Genomic DNA, 13062 nt, shown 5'->3' on the forward strand with positions numbered 1-13062 from the left:
TGGTCGTATTCCCACAGAGGCGGCCTGGCATATTTACTCGTATGTATATTGATAGATCCGGGAAGATGCTCGAGATGCATTCATATTCCATGGGGTCCAGTTGCGGGTCTTCCGTGCGCTCCATTACTCGTCGCTCATTCGATTATGCCGACATCGATGCTTCACACAGTCCCCACCACAGGTCTCAGTCTCAGTCCCAGTTCCAGTTCCAGTTCGAGCCCGATTTTATGCTCACATAGGTCGTGTGGCCCTTTACACCCCTGCTACTGTTACTGCCATTGCTACGGCTCCACCCGTTCGCCATTTTCCACCCACTGTAGTACCATCGTCCGTTCCGTCGAGTGGTTGCTGCTTGTTTGTCTCATCCGCCCCCGGCCCCCATCGAGGGCGTCATCATTTTTTTTCTACCCATTTTCATGTGATGCTTTTTGCAAAACTTTTTAGTTTCCTTGTTTGATGGAAAAACAGACAGACAGACAGAAAAGAGATGGATAGACAGCACCAGAGCTCGCCCGACCTCGATTCGAATTCCCCAATGGAATATGCTTGTGTGCATAAATTCTAGTCAAGCATTTGCCGAGTTCATGTATAGTATCTACGCTCCGCTCCGGCTACCGTTCTCCGTCCGTCTGCCAGAAAAACTGCTTTCATTTTCGTAATGAGCAGCTAGAGCCATGGGCATGGGCATGGGCATGGGCAGGACTGTGTCGTGGGCCAGTGGCAGAGCCTGCCATCTCTTTGGAGTGCTCGGTGGTCCTCAGAGTAATTGGCAGCGCAACTTGTAAATGACAAACATGTCCATACCAAAGTGGAGGAGGAGGCTAACTAGCGGGTCTGTCTGTTCCTATGTCTGTCCATATAGAAATCCCATAAAAGGTCTACTCCGGAGCAGAAACTTTTGCTCATTAATATTTTCTATTTTCCGACGACTGGAACTGGAGCCGGAGCCGTGCGGGGCAAATCAAATGGAAAACTAAAACGTTTCCCCACGTCTTCCCCGCACTCTTCGTGTTGATTTGTTGTAAGTATTTACTCGTGTTCCGATTTATTTATGTATGCTCGATTGTATCGGAACGAGGGTCACGTCACGACGCGAGCCGAGCAGTCGCTTTCAAAGAATCTTCAAGGCAAGGCAAGGGAATACCTTTAAACGGCTGAACGAGATGGAGGTGTCAATTGCAATGCCTCGGATAAATGGGAGAAACTTAATCAAAAGAAACTCAGTCGAAACTGTAAAATATCCAACATATTTCTGTGCTTTTCCACCTCTAATTTACATAGCAAGGTTATACTGGAAATATATGTATATCCATACTTATTAATGCAAAATATCTAGCTATAAAATCCAAAAGTCTCCTCTCCAATCTGAATTGAGAATTGCTGCTTTTAAGCAGCATTCTTAGATGGAATGAAAACTAATACAAATACTGCTGGCTGCTTTTCCCGTTTCCGAGAATATATGGTTCTTATTAGCCCAATTCGTCAGACAACATTCCGGATCCTCATATTTTCTCAATCTTCACTTATGTGAGGTCCCTCCACTGAGGATCGTACGACCTGCAGTTGTATTCGAGTCTCATCCCGCTGCGGAAATGGAACGTCCGCGGTGATCTCCGACTGTGCGGGAAAGGGTTCAGGGCCGGGGGTGTATTTCTGCTGTGACCTGCGTCTGCAACGCTCTGAATGCAATTATCCCAAAAAGACGGAGGTTTTGGTCAAAAAATGAAGCGTCTCTAACATTCCGGGAAAAGTGAAAGCGTCGCAGCCTCTGTTTATGGCAGCCATATAAATTGCAATTTTCTAAATATATATTTTCATATTTTTGAACGGGTTGGCCTCTGGTCTGTGCCACATGCCGACAGGCAGCACAAATATTTGCCCTCGTATAGCATTCTGCTTCAGCTGCACGGACTCCCCTGCCCTCCCCGATCGGACTGTCTGCCATGACAATTGATTGCGCTGCTCTGCGAGAAATGGAGAGTTGCACTTCATACGCCCATCGCCTAATAGTTCCCCAGTTGACCATTCGACCACATTCGAGTACGATGTCTGTGTGCCGATGTCCAATCGACCAGAGAGTAAGTGCGGAGATGTGAGTCGTAAAAATTATGGAATCCAAATGCGAATCCGGGGCACTCTCGATGGCGGCGCATGGCGGCCATTCCCATGGATCAACGAACCCAAAAATAACAGATGCAGATGCAGTGGACGCCGAACAATTATTAGTTATGATTACTTAATTCAAATTGAAATGGAGCCTCCGTTTCGGGCTCTGCTAAGGGGCCACGGATGCTCGTGGAACGGGTTTCTCCAAGCCGCAGGACAAAGAGAAGGAGGAGCACTGACTGGAGGGGGGTTCGGCTTGCCGCTGAGCATAAATTGCAATTTACGGTAAGCGGCTCGGCTTTGGCGAATAAATTCCCTATCGATGGCAGGAAGGAACAAGTTTTAGTAATAATTTTAAATATTTTATTCGCGTTATTGCTGGTAAAAACGAGTGCCTTTCTTTCCCTGAGCAAACTGAATCGTTGAGCATTTAAAACTTATCGAAATTCAACTATTTTGCCCAATGTTCTTATGAAATCTTGATGAAATCTCCCTTACGAATATTTTTTATCTGGTACTTTCAGTTGGAATCGGATGGTACAAAATTCACTCAGTAGAAAAGCTTCGATCCTGCAGCCCATTAAATGGAACCCAGATCGATGCAATTGAAGCTGAACCAGATTTACCTCGACATAAGTTTGGGGATCTTATCCATTTTGTGCTCATTTCCATCAGGTGAGTTAAAAAGCTCGGTGGCCCCGTCCCCGTCGGGTGCCACCACATCCCAGTCCCGAGTCCCACCACACCACCGCTGATAGCTCCCAGTGCCCCAAGCCGGCCCGGCTCCCTAGTTGGTCCGGCATTGCGCATGTGCCAGTTTTCGCATTGCGACGACCCCGGGAAGTATCTCGCTTTTCCGCTGAAGGAAATTCTCGTACATGACGCCACTTTAAAAGTTCTCAGTGGATGCCGCGCCATATGGCGATAGATATGGCACACACAGCACACCGCTCGTGTGGCAGCTGGTGTGTGCATGAGCTTGGATGTGTGCGTGTCGCTTTGGCTGCTGGCAACAGAATGAATGCAGCGCGGTGGCCATATCATGGCTACCCAGTCGGCTTCATCATCATCGGATTATGCTAGCCACGAGGGAGAGGGGTCGGTCGGTGTTGCAATGCAGCGCTTGGCATTCCTCGGTTGCTGCCTCACTTGGTTTTATACCAGATAAGCAGCCGCTCAGACAAATTGAATCCTGAGCTCGGCCCCGTCGGCTCTCCCATCGTCATCTCCATTCCGCCTGGCATCCCCACCAGTCATAATTTCCTCTTGGTTAAACATTCGCTCTCTTACTTAGTCCCGAATAGATTAAACTAACTCAGATATTTAAAACAAAACTGAATCAGGGCTTTGCGTTTGCCTCTTTGCGATAGTGGATCGTTTTTCAAACATCAACAATTAATTATAATTCCTTATCGCCTCATTCCTTATTACTGCTTCCATTGTCGCTTTTTATGATTTCTAATTTATGTGCTTTTTCAACTGAATTCACCTGACACGCTCCAATTTGTCAAACTTTTACTACGCCACTCAATTGACGACGGAAATCTGATCTATTTCTGTTCCTACATCTCCTACATTCCACTCTGTATATTTGTTTAAAGTTTCCTCTGGAGGTACTCTGGGTTGGAGTACCAGGGAGGGGGGCCTATTCGTGGCAATCATAAATTAAAGCCAGAGAACAGATATTTCCTATCAACGAAATATGGTTAAACACATTTCCAGAAGGGTTTAAAGAGTCGGTTAAAATCAATAGAATGTTTGTCTGTAATCTAGGAGTATAGAGTATATTTTTTTAGAGTATACAAACTTCGACTTGGAGCGCAAGTCAAACTGTGCCATTATGTGCATTTTTGTATACAGAAAACCATATTGGGATTGATTTATGTGTACGTCTCTTTATCAAAGTTTATAAGAAATAAAAAGAGATAGAAAAGTATCGGTTTTGAAGCGATTTACCCCTGGCGGATCAACCTTAGTTGCTACATTCACCTGATGGTCAATAAATTAAAACGACAAAACTTGAAAATAGCTCAGAACACGTATTCTGTATTCTCAAACTTGGATGTGACGTTCCATTGAGTTCCTGCTGCCGTTCTTTTCGTTCATCGGCGCGTGCTTTGCTTACGGCACATTTGGAAAGTCCCCGAGGGAAATGGAACCTTCCACACAGAGGGCCGTGCTAAATACGGGACTTGAACTAGGAAGGCGTTTCGGCCGGCTGAGTACGCGAATGGGAGGAGCAGCCAGAGAAATTTGGCAGCTCCTCTCTGGGCCTCGTAGTAGTACTCCACCCAAGATGGATCCATCCCTAGGAACTTGATTTTCAATGGTGTTCCTTTGTTGTCGCCGTCGTTGAATGGAAAATTATGATGCGAAACGGAAATGCGAAAGAGACGAGTGCGAATACGAGCTGAGAATGAGTGAGAAGGTGTGTCTACACTCAACGAAACATGTTATTGGTATGAGATACGATAATAAGAAGGTTTTGAGTTCAAGCCGGAATATATCAGTTTGAAAATGTTCATAATATGTACATAGTATCAAATTCATTACTAAATATCATCGTTTTGATGCATTGTTTTTTTGAGTGTAGTCGAAGGGAAATGAAACGAAAATTGCCAAGAAAAACAATATAAGAAAAACACAATGGGCGACCGTGCTGATGATGATGATGATACGTTGTTGTAGTTGTAGTTGTTTTTGCTCCTGTGGGCAATGTGGAGGAATGAAATGGAAAACTAGACGGAATCAGAGAATAAAAAATGGGAAAACCAACAAAAACAAACTGCAGGCAGAGTGCCAAAAACAGAATCGGGAGCCAAAGTAGAAACACTTTTAGACATTTCCAAGATACAGATACACAAGCACGCACGCACGCACATACATGTAAAGATACACACGCACACGGATACAGCGGAATATATTTCAAGTTTCGTTGCTTTGCTTCGATTTTGTTTTTCCCTCTGCGCTTAAATATTTTATTTTGTCAAAAAAGACTACACAGCGGAATGCAACGGAAAACAGCGGAAAATGAGAAAATGGAACCAGCTGCAGAAGCTTTTAAGTAAATTAAATAATTTTTCGTTTCGTTTTCTTTTTAGTTGGAAATATTCGTGGAATGAGGGGACCCAGATGACAACGGGGCTCTGCTGGTCACTCGAGCCATCCATCAAAAACATTTTGGCATTCCCTCCCGAGGACGCCTTGTTTATTTCTTTATAACCTGTCATGTTCCCCGATACCGTGGTACCCATGCCCATACCCATGCCACATACCCAGCAACAGAGACATCAACTCCGCCCAAACAGCTCAAAGGAACTATGGCCGCAGCGGAAATCCTTAATGGCAATCGCTGGGTGTATGGGTATGGGTACCATTATCGACGTTTCATGGATCCCGTGTGCACCGGATAATGTCAATCAGCGGACATTCTTCATTTTTGTTTACTCACCTCTCTAGCGGCTCATGCTGGCTCCCGATTGGGTTGGTTCGAATTTCTCGCACACTGCTCGAGCCACAATGGCATTTTATTTATTCCAGCAGCGAGCACCCATAGAGGGGGCCATCAAGTGGCATCGGGCCGGCACTCCCGACGAAGACTGACTCTCAAATAAACATAGCCTCTGGCAGCTTGGACCTAGCTGCTCTGGCCGGGCCTGGTCTGCGCCCAATCGATTGGCCAGGCCTCGTTCGACTAGGCCCAGGCCTGATCGATCAATGCCAATGACTACTGATAGCTGATAAGAGAAGCTGCGATTCGACTTGGAAGGGGGACAATTGCAATTGGATCTGGTCTGCGATTGCAACGAGCAGAGCCGCAAATGAATTTTGCATGCGATTCGGTTAATTGCGATAAGGCATGTACTTGGAGGAGAACACAATCAGAGCCATCCGTCTCTATATTTTGCAACCTTTCCATCAATCCCAATCATTTTTATTGTGATTCAGCCGTTCAATTCAGATTTATTTCGCATTTGTTTTTTTTTTTTTTAATTCAGTTGTTCGCTCAATTGAGATACTCGTACGTACGCGTATCTGTCTGTCTGACGATGGAGCAGGAGCACACTCGATGTCTCCATTTTTGTGCCATCCATGGCACGGCCATTACAAGAACAATTGACATTGTGATTTACGGCAATAAAAATTATCCACCTGCCCAGCAGAGGGAGGAGCACATACATATACGGATCTGTGGACACACTTGAGCTCCAGCGCGCGACAACGAAGTAGACACCGCAGACGACGCTTTGTCATAAAAAATAAAACGAAACTGTCGTCATTTTTATTACTCCCACACAGGGACAAGGGCAGGTACAGGGATAGGGACAGAGCCTGGTTCTGAATCTGGTTGTGCGTGCTGTGGGGGAAGTCGTATATTAGGCAGCTCCTTAAAAAGTCACTTGAACGGAAAACGCAATCCCAGCTCCAATATAAGCCCCCTCCCAATCCCAAGCAGGAGCCAAAAACAAGAAACAAACCGTTAAGCTTCTTGTATTTCGTTTACTTTTTTAATGAGCTGTCAGAATTATCATAAAGCAATTAAACGAATTTCACACTCATAACCGTAGGCGAGTATTCAATCTACACGCACTGCCCCCGCCAAGGCACTGGGAAAGACTCTGCCTCTGCCAGTGACACTAATTGGTTGCTTTATGGCCCAGTTAAATCGTAAAACTCAAATTTTATGTCTTGTCACTGGAACGATTATGACGTCCGCCCCGAGACTGGCCCCTCCGCCATCCCATTCGCGAGCTTCCAATACGGGATTTGGGAATCTCGGCAAGCGACTTCATCTCCTGTGCCCTGCATCCTTAACGCCCATCTGATTTATGTCCCTGCTCGAAATATTTTCCGCCGGCATACAGATTGATTCCAGCCACAATTCTTTACTGCTCCTTTTCATTTGCATCTGTATGCATTTCCTCCGCGTCTTTTGCCGGAGCTGTCCCATAATCTCTGAGTCCCATGAGATTTGCACGAATACCCGAATGGTCGAGGAGGATAATAGCATGTGCAAAACAATTCGGCCAAATTTTTAGTAGAAAACAGAAGCAGTATTCAGTATTAATTATGGAATTTAAAATTAACAGTACTTGAATATTTTAAGTATAATATGTACAAATGTGTATATTATTATGTATTATGAGAAAATTGGTTTTTGTTTGTACATTACAAGTTAAATTGCAAATAAAAAGAATTATCAGTTTAAATGAAATTTAAACAAGACTCCACACTCCATTATCGTAAACGGCCAATTAAATTATAAAATTAATTGTAAAATCAATGCGAATCGTTCAAAATGTTGTCGGTTGTATCGAATAATGAGGAGGAGATAGATGGCGGTTAGGCGGTAGGCCTGCAACTGGCTGCGAAGGTCATGAACAAATTTAACCTCTCCAATCCGCACTCGAAGTATTCGAAGGTGCCCAGGATAAACAAAGCGAAATTATATGTAATGTTTGCGTTCGACTTCGATGTGTAGGCGCATTGTTTCAATAACAAACAAAGCGATATATTTAACCGTTTCCACACATTTCCACACACTCTGGCATATGTACACACAAGGAAAGATGTAGGGGCATCTGATCTGATATGTGAGTGAAGTTGTGAAGCTGTAACGCTACCTAAGTAAGGCTACATACATACATACATATGTATGTGGATTTTGATTACAATACGGCTATCGAACTCATTGCTGCACCCTTAGCCGATACGCGAACCCATCCAATTGTCCTGTTTTCCAATTGGAGTGTTAAACCCCGTCCGGTACTCAGAGAGTATGTAACAGCCCAGAAGGAAGCATACAGTATATGTACATACATATGTACATATGTGCATATGCATATGTATACATTCCTGATCAGTATCGTAGCCGTATTCTGTATGCAACTATTCATTGCAACTTCCCTCCCAGAAGATGCTGGCTCGACATTGTTGTTGTGTATTCGGTGGCGCGATAGCACCAATCATTGTTATCAGCAGCGGCAAAAGCAAAAGCAGAAGCAGAAGCCAGTGCCCCGCCACCCACAATGCATCGGCATCGACTGCAGCCGACTTTGTTGCCAAGTGAGCGAAAACTTATTATATCTTTCACTGATGCAATGCTCCACTGCATCCACCCCTCCGTGGTACCCACAGAAAAAATGCGAAGCCAAGAAGTTGGGAATGCAAACCAAAAAAGGGGAAAAGATGCTTTGGCTGAAGAAAATCGTAAAAAAGGAAATTGCATTTCCCCAAAGCCCGAAACTTGCGCAGGACTTGATTCCATTAAATTCTAACAAGATTTCAAGCTGCGCCATGGGATGTCGTTTAAGGGGGTGGGGGGCTCGAGGAAGAGGAACTGCATCGACGTCCAATAAGCAAATGGCATCAGTCAGAGAGGGAAAGGCAACAGCAACGAGTGCAGAGTGATGAGTGAACAGGGTGGGGGCGCAGGGCAGAGAGAGAGAGTGAGAGAGAGAGGGAGGGCGAGGGCGAGGGCGAGGGCAAGCGAAGGCAAACAAAAACAATGAAGCGCCAAAACAACACTCCAACACTGAACAGGTGTAGGAGAGCAAACGTAAGAGAGGCGGCTAAGAGAGTCGGCTAAGAGCACCCTCTAAGAGAGTCGGCTAAGAGCACCCACCAATACATGCAAGCAGCTAAGAGAGAGCACACCCACACACTGACAAGTGCTAAAGAGAAGTGGACTTCGTTCGAATGTATTGGTGTGCAAGAGCGTCCAGCCAGAAATGGCTTGGAACATTCTTATCTGAAACGAAACTCAGTCAGTATATGTAGCTCCCCTCCGCCAGGGGGCGCACACTGCACGATGAAGAGTGTGTGAAAGAGAAGGAATGAGTAAGCTCGTTGAAACGGAACATCCACCAGGCGGAGTTGGCCGTCACGTCAGAACCGCAACTCCCGATCTACCATATTTTTCTTCATTGAAAAAGAAAAGATCGCTGATGAGGATGAGTGGTTTCTTCCGAAACAGTTTCTTAATGCCATTTTATTATTGTAATTTTTTAATATTTACTTTTTTTTTCTACTTCTAGCTACAACGTTAAATGAAGAATACTGACCTGGCATTGGGCTCCGTGAAAGCTCTTGTCCTGGAAGTCCTTCCTCTGTCTGTTTGATGTCGACATCGGCGCACGACCAGAACCGGTAGCTGTTGGACCACTCCAACAGCATATTTACTTACTGGCGGCAGCGTTAGCTTGGCAGCATGGCTGTGGCACCAGCGAGAATGAGACCGGCAGCAAGAGCGAGAGCGAGAGCGAGAGGAGCGACGTTATTTCTTTTCTCTCATCCATGATGGCTGCCGCTGCTGTCAACGTCAGCGTCGGCGTATCGCAATCACCACATTCCACGACTGCTCTCTCTCTCTCTCTCTCTTTCTCTCTCTCATACGTTCTTCTTCTTTATGTTTATGCGAGGCCATGATGGCGCATTTTTGCTGCCCGGGCTGCTGCTCTTTGCTTTAGTCCGACGGCATTTTGTCCGGGGCTGGAGCTGAAATACATTAGAAATAATAACTTTTGTTAAACATTATTAGATCATTAATCGTATTTTAAATTAAAGTATTTTAAATTTGAATTCTTTATTTAGTCCTGAATAAACTGCAGATTTTCGTAAAATCACTTGAACATTCTAGTACGTTCAACCCGCATTCATCAATGAAATATGGAATCAATGGAAATCCAGAAGAATCCAGAAATCCAAACAATGATTTTGTACTCAAAATGTATTCGTGTCTAACCTTAAGTGGCTAGATGAAGTAAAGAACAAACTAGATGCTCGACAATGGTGCAAAAAAAGAGTTAATTTCCTTAACTTTGATCTGAAAACCTATTAAAATAAACAGAAATTCACTTTAATAGATTTGTTGTTATTTTTATAGTCAAGTTTTCCTTCTATAAGAAAGATGATTCTGGATAAAAGTTTAATCTTAAAGTCTCTCTCAGATATTGAACTATCTAAAAAATTTCGCAGAAAATTAGCCCAATCTCAGCCATCGGTTTTGAAATTTCGTATCCCAACATCAAAAACCACTTTTATTTTTTGTTACGTAAAGTCAGGTCATATTTAGCTTCGTATCTTTTTTGGTGAATATAGAACTACCCAATCACTATTAAAGTATAAACATTTGTAATGTATTTTGTTCGTAGTCTATTTCTAGTTTATAAATTACAACGCGAATGAAGGTTTCTATTTTCTATCATAACATATATCATCCCTTGTATTTCCAGTTGTGTTTTCAATTGATTTTGTTACCCATAGGGCTTTGAACTTGCTTCTGGTAAGTCTTATGCTGAAACATACATACTCGTATTCTGATGTTGAAACATATTCAACATACTCGAATATGAATTCAAACTGAATTCAGTAAATGAATGAGTCAACGCTAAAGTGTGCTCAATACTTCAATTTCAAGCCCTGAAACTATTACCATTAGCGAAACTATTTCCTTTGGATGGCCATAAACCGAAAGACCCTTGACGGAATTAAAACTTTCCAATATGATTTCCATCGGCATCGCAGAGCACGGGACAGCACTCTGAGGAGCTCTCGAATAAAAGAATCGACGCCTCGTTGACATTTGCCAATAAAAATAAATAAAATACCATTTGTTCAGGAATCCAAAATCGGTCCTCATCCCCATTCGGTCCTCGGCCATGTTCATGCTCACCGATGGCGGCCACGAGAAGCGACTAAAAATAAATGCCGTCTTTTAGTCGAGGCATTCAAGGTTTGCCCGCCGCCAGGGAGCACTTTCAGGGGGCGTGAGGAGTGTGTGTGTGTTTGTGTGTGTGCGTTGCGCATTTTAATACAATTTAATGCCGCATCGTGTGCCACCTCGACCCCCCAACTCCAGCTCCTCTCGATCTACCAGCCCCCATCAACAATTGAAGGCGATAGCATCAGAGCAGGACCAGAGGCAGTAGCGGGTCTGGGAGGATTCCTAGGCCTGCCATCCGAGACCCAGAGCAACAACCGAGTTTCCGGGACACTAGCGGAGCCGTATTTTTATTGGAAATCGTTTATCCAGGCAACAAACGTGCCTCTGGTCGGGAAACTGTCGCTGCACAGTGGGATAAAACGGCTTGGACTGGTCCAAATATATTACGTATATATATATATTTTAAAAGTTTTGTCTTAATACATACAATTTAGTTTCTCCAAATTTTGTTTGATTGGGTTTTATAGTTTAACAACCGCGTTGATAACCTATGTCCAGATGCATGAAGAATCCAGCACAAACGGTTTTAGCTAATTAGATTTCCTTTTTAGCTGCCAGCCCACCCACTGTATAGAACGCTTTACCCACCCGAGGTCCCTCTCCAGAGCGACTTTGTCTACGGCCTCGTCATTTAACTCACAAACGACGGAATTAGTTTTCCGTTTCGTTGGCATTTCCATCGCTGGGAATTGTTTCGGAATTGTTCCATCCTCCCTCGCATCGATATGCGAAGACAGGCCATGGGGCCTCCCATTACACCTCCTCCATCCTCCATCCCAATCTCTGCCCCAGCTAGTCATCATTATGCGCTTCAGAGCTTTTCGGGATTTTCTACTTCATTGCTATTATCGGCCCCTGTGAATGGAAATGTGGTATGGGACAGAGGCGTGGAGGCGTGGATGGGGTTATGCGGGCTGGCCTTCGCTACATCTGAAATCGCACTAATTTGGTTCGGGACCCCTTCCCCAGATGTGAGGCGTGCATAGTTGTCGTTCCAGTTTTTATGATGATGAGTTCAGAGTTCGGGCATGCTCTGCATTAATCGCACTGAGACCTTATTGCGTCGAAGCCAACAGGGAACAGGGAACAGGGAACACTACAAACCTGGGCGAAGGCCCTAGCACAAAAAAGAGTTCGAGATTCATTGTCGATCCTCAGTGTATTCCCAGGGATTTCATAATGGCTTGTCATGACTGCGATAAGCAGTAAAAAAAGAGTACCCCGATATGTCCCTGGGACAGTTTTCAGATGAAAACGAGAGCACTTCGAGTCTCAGTTCGATCAAATTTATTGCTGCTAGGTGACCTTCGACTACGACAGGATTAAAATTTAATATTTCATGCTCACACATTACAATCCTATCCATAACTGGAGCGACACTGACATCGACCTCTGGTGCAAAGGACTCTCCTGCTGGCCTGGTTCTGGGCCAATAAAAGCGTTAATGACCATAACAAACGGCCTTTGTGCCGCTGCGGCGGTGCCTCCTCCCGCGCGCCTCGAGGTCGTTCCCGCAGCGTATTTGGTGCGCGGCAACAACGGCAAAAGCAACAGCAACAGCAACAGAACGGCACTGCACTTTCCCGTTTGTTTCTTTCTTCAGTCGCTCTGTTCGATCGCCGTTCGAACTAACGCATTATCGATGTCTGTTTTTTCGAAATGCCTGCGTATCTGTATCTGTATCTGGTGTCGTGTCTCTTTCTGGCGTCATAACGGTGCTGAGTTATGCGAGGCTGCGGCACTGCCATTACCCGATAAACCCGTTCTGTGCCTGCGACTCGAACTCATTTAATCCATGAAACGAGAATGCTTAAAGCCAGCCTCTTCATGCCCCTGCCCCTGCCTCTGCCCCTGCTTCTGCCCCTTCCCCATCAGAGCGTGGAGCGTAGCTGGTTAGAAATTCTATTTTATGCTTGGGTTCCCATAGCCATCTTCTGCCAGCGATTCAGCCAGCCAAATGACGATGGCATCTTGCCATGCAATTCGAGCTAAGGGCGTGGACGGGGATGTGCCTGTGGAGCCCTCTGGATCCTTCTTACTTGCTTAAATCGCGTTGGGCTTCTAAGTTTTTTCCCGACGATTTTATGCATGCGACACACTGCGCGAAACGCAAGGCAGAATTCGAAGAATATTAATTAAACAATTTCGCTCAGTATTTGTATATTTTTTCGCCCAACAAAATCTGTTGACGGATAAGGCCTAAACACTTGTATCTCCGATGCTTGGTGTCG

The 13062-nt window shown here is 44.8% G+C and overlaps 1 long non-coding RNA gene across 6 annotated transcripts in view; it reads right to left on the reverse strand.

Annotated features, from left to right (window-relative positions):
- LOC108155234 overlaps positions 1-13062 on the reverse strand; it is a 101814-nt gene that overhangs the window by 65249 nt on the left and 23503 nt on the right. For 4 of the 6 annotated variants that reach the window (XR_004472098.1, XR_004472094.1, XR_004472097.1 and 1 more), the window contains exon 1: positions 5558-6051. This is a non-coding gene — a long non-coding RNA (uncharacterized LOC108155234). Of the gene's footprint in view, positions 1-5557; positions 6052-9170; positions 9604-12178; positions 12669-13062 lie in introns of those variants that run through there. The other 2 variants (XR_004472096.1, XR_004472095.1) reach the window with 2 other exon arrangements.

This window comes from Drosophila miranda, chromosome 2, assembly GCF_003369915.1.
Source record: "Drosophila miranda strain MSH22 chromosome 2, D.miranda_PacBio2.1, whole genome shotgun sequence".
Taxonomy (NCBI): domain Eukaryota; kingdom Metazoa; phylum Arthropoda; class Insecta; order Diptera; family Drosophilidae; genus Drosophila; species Drosophila miranda.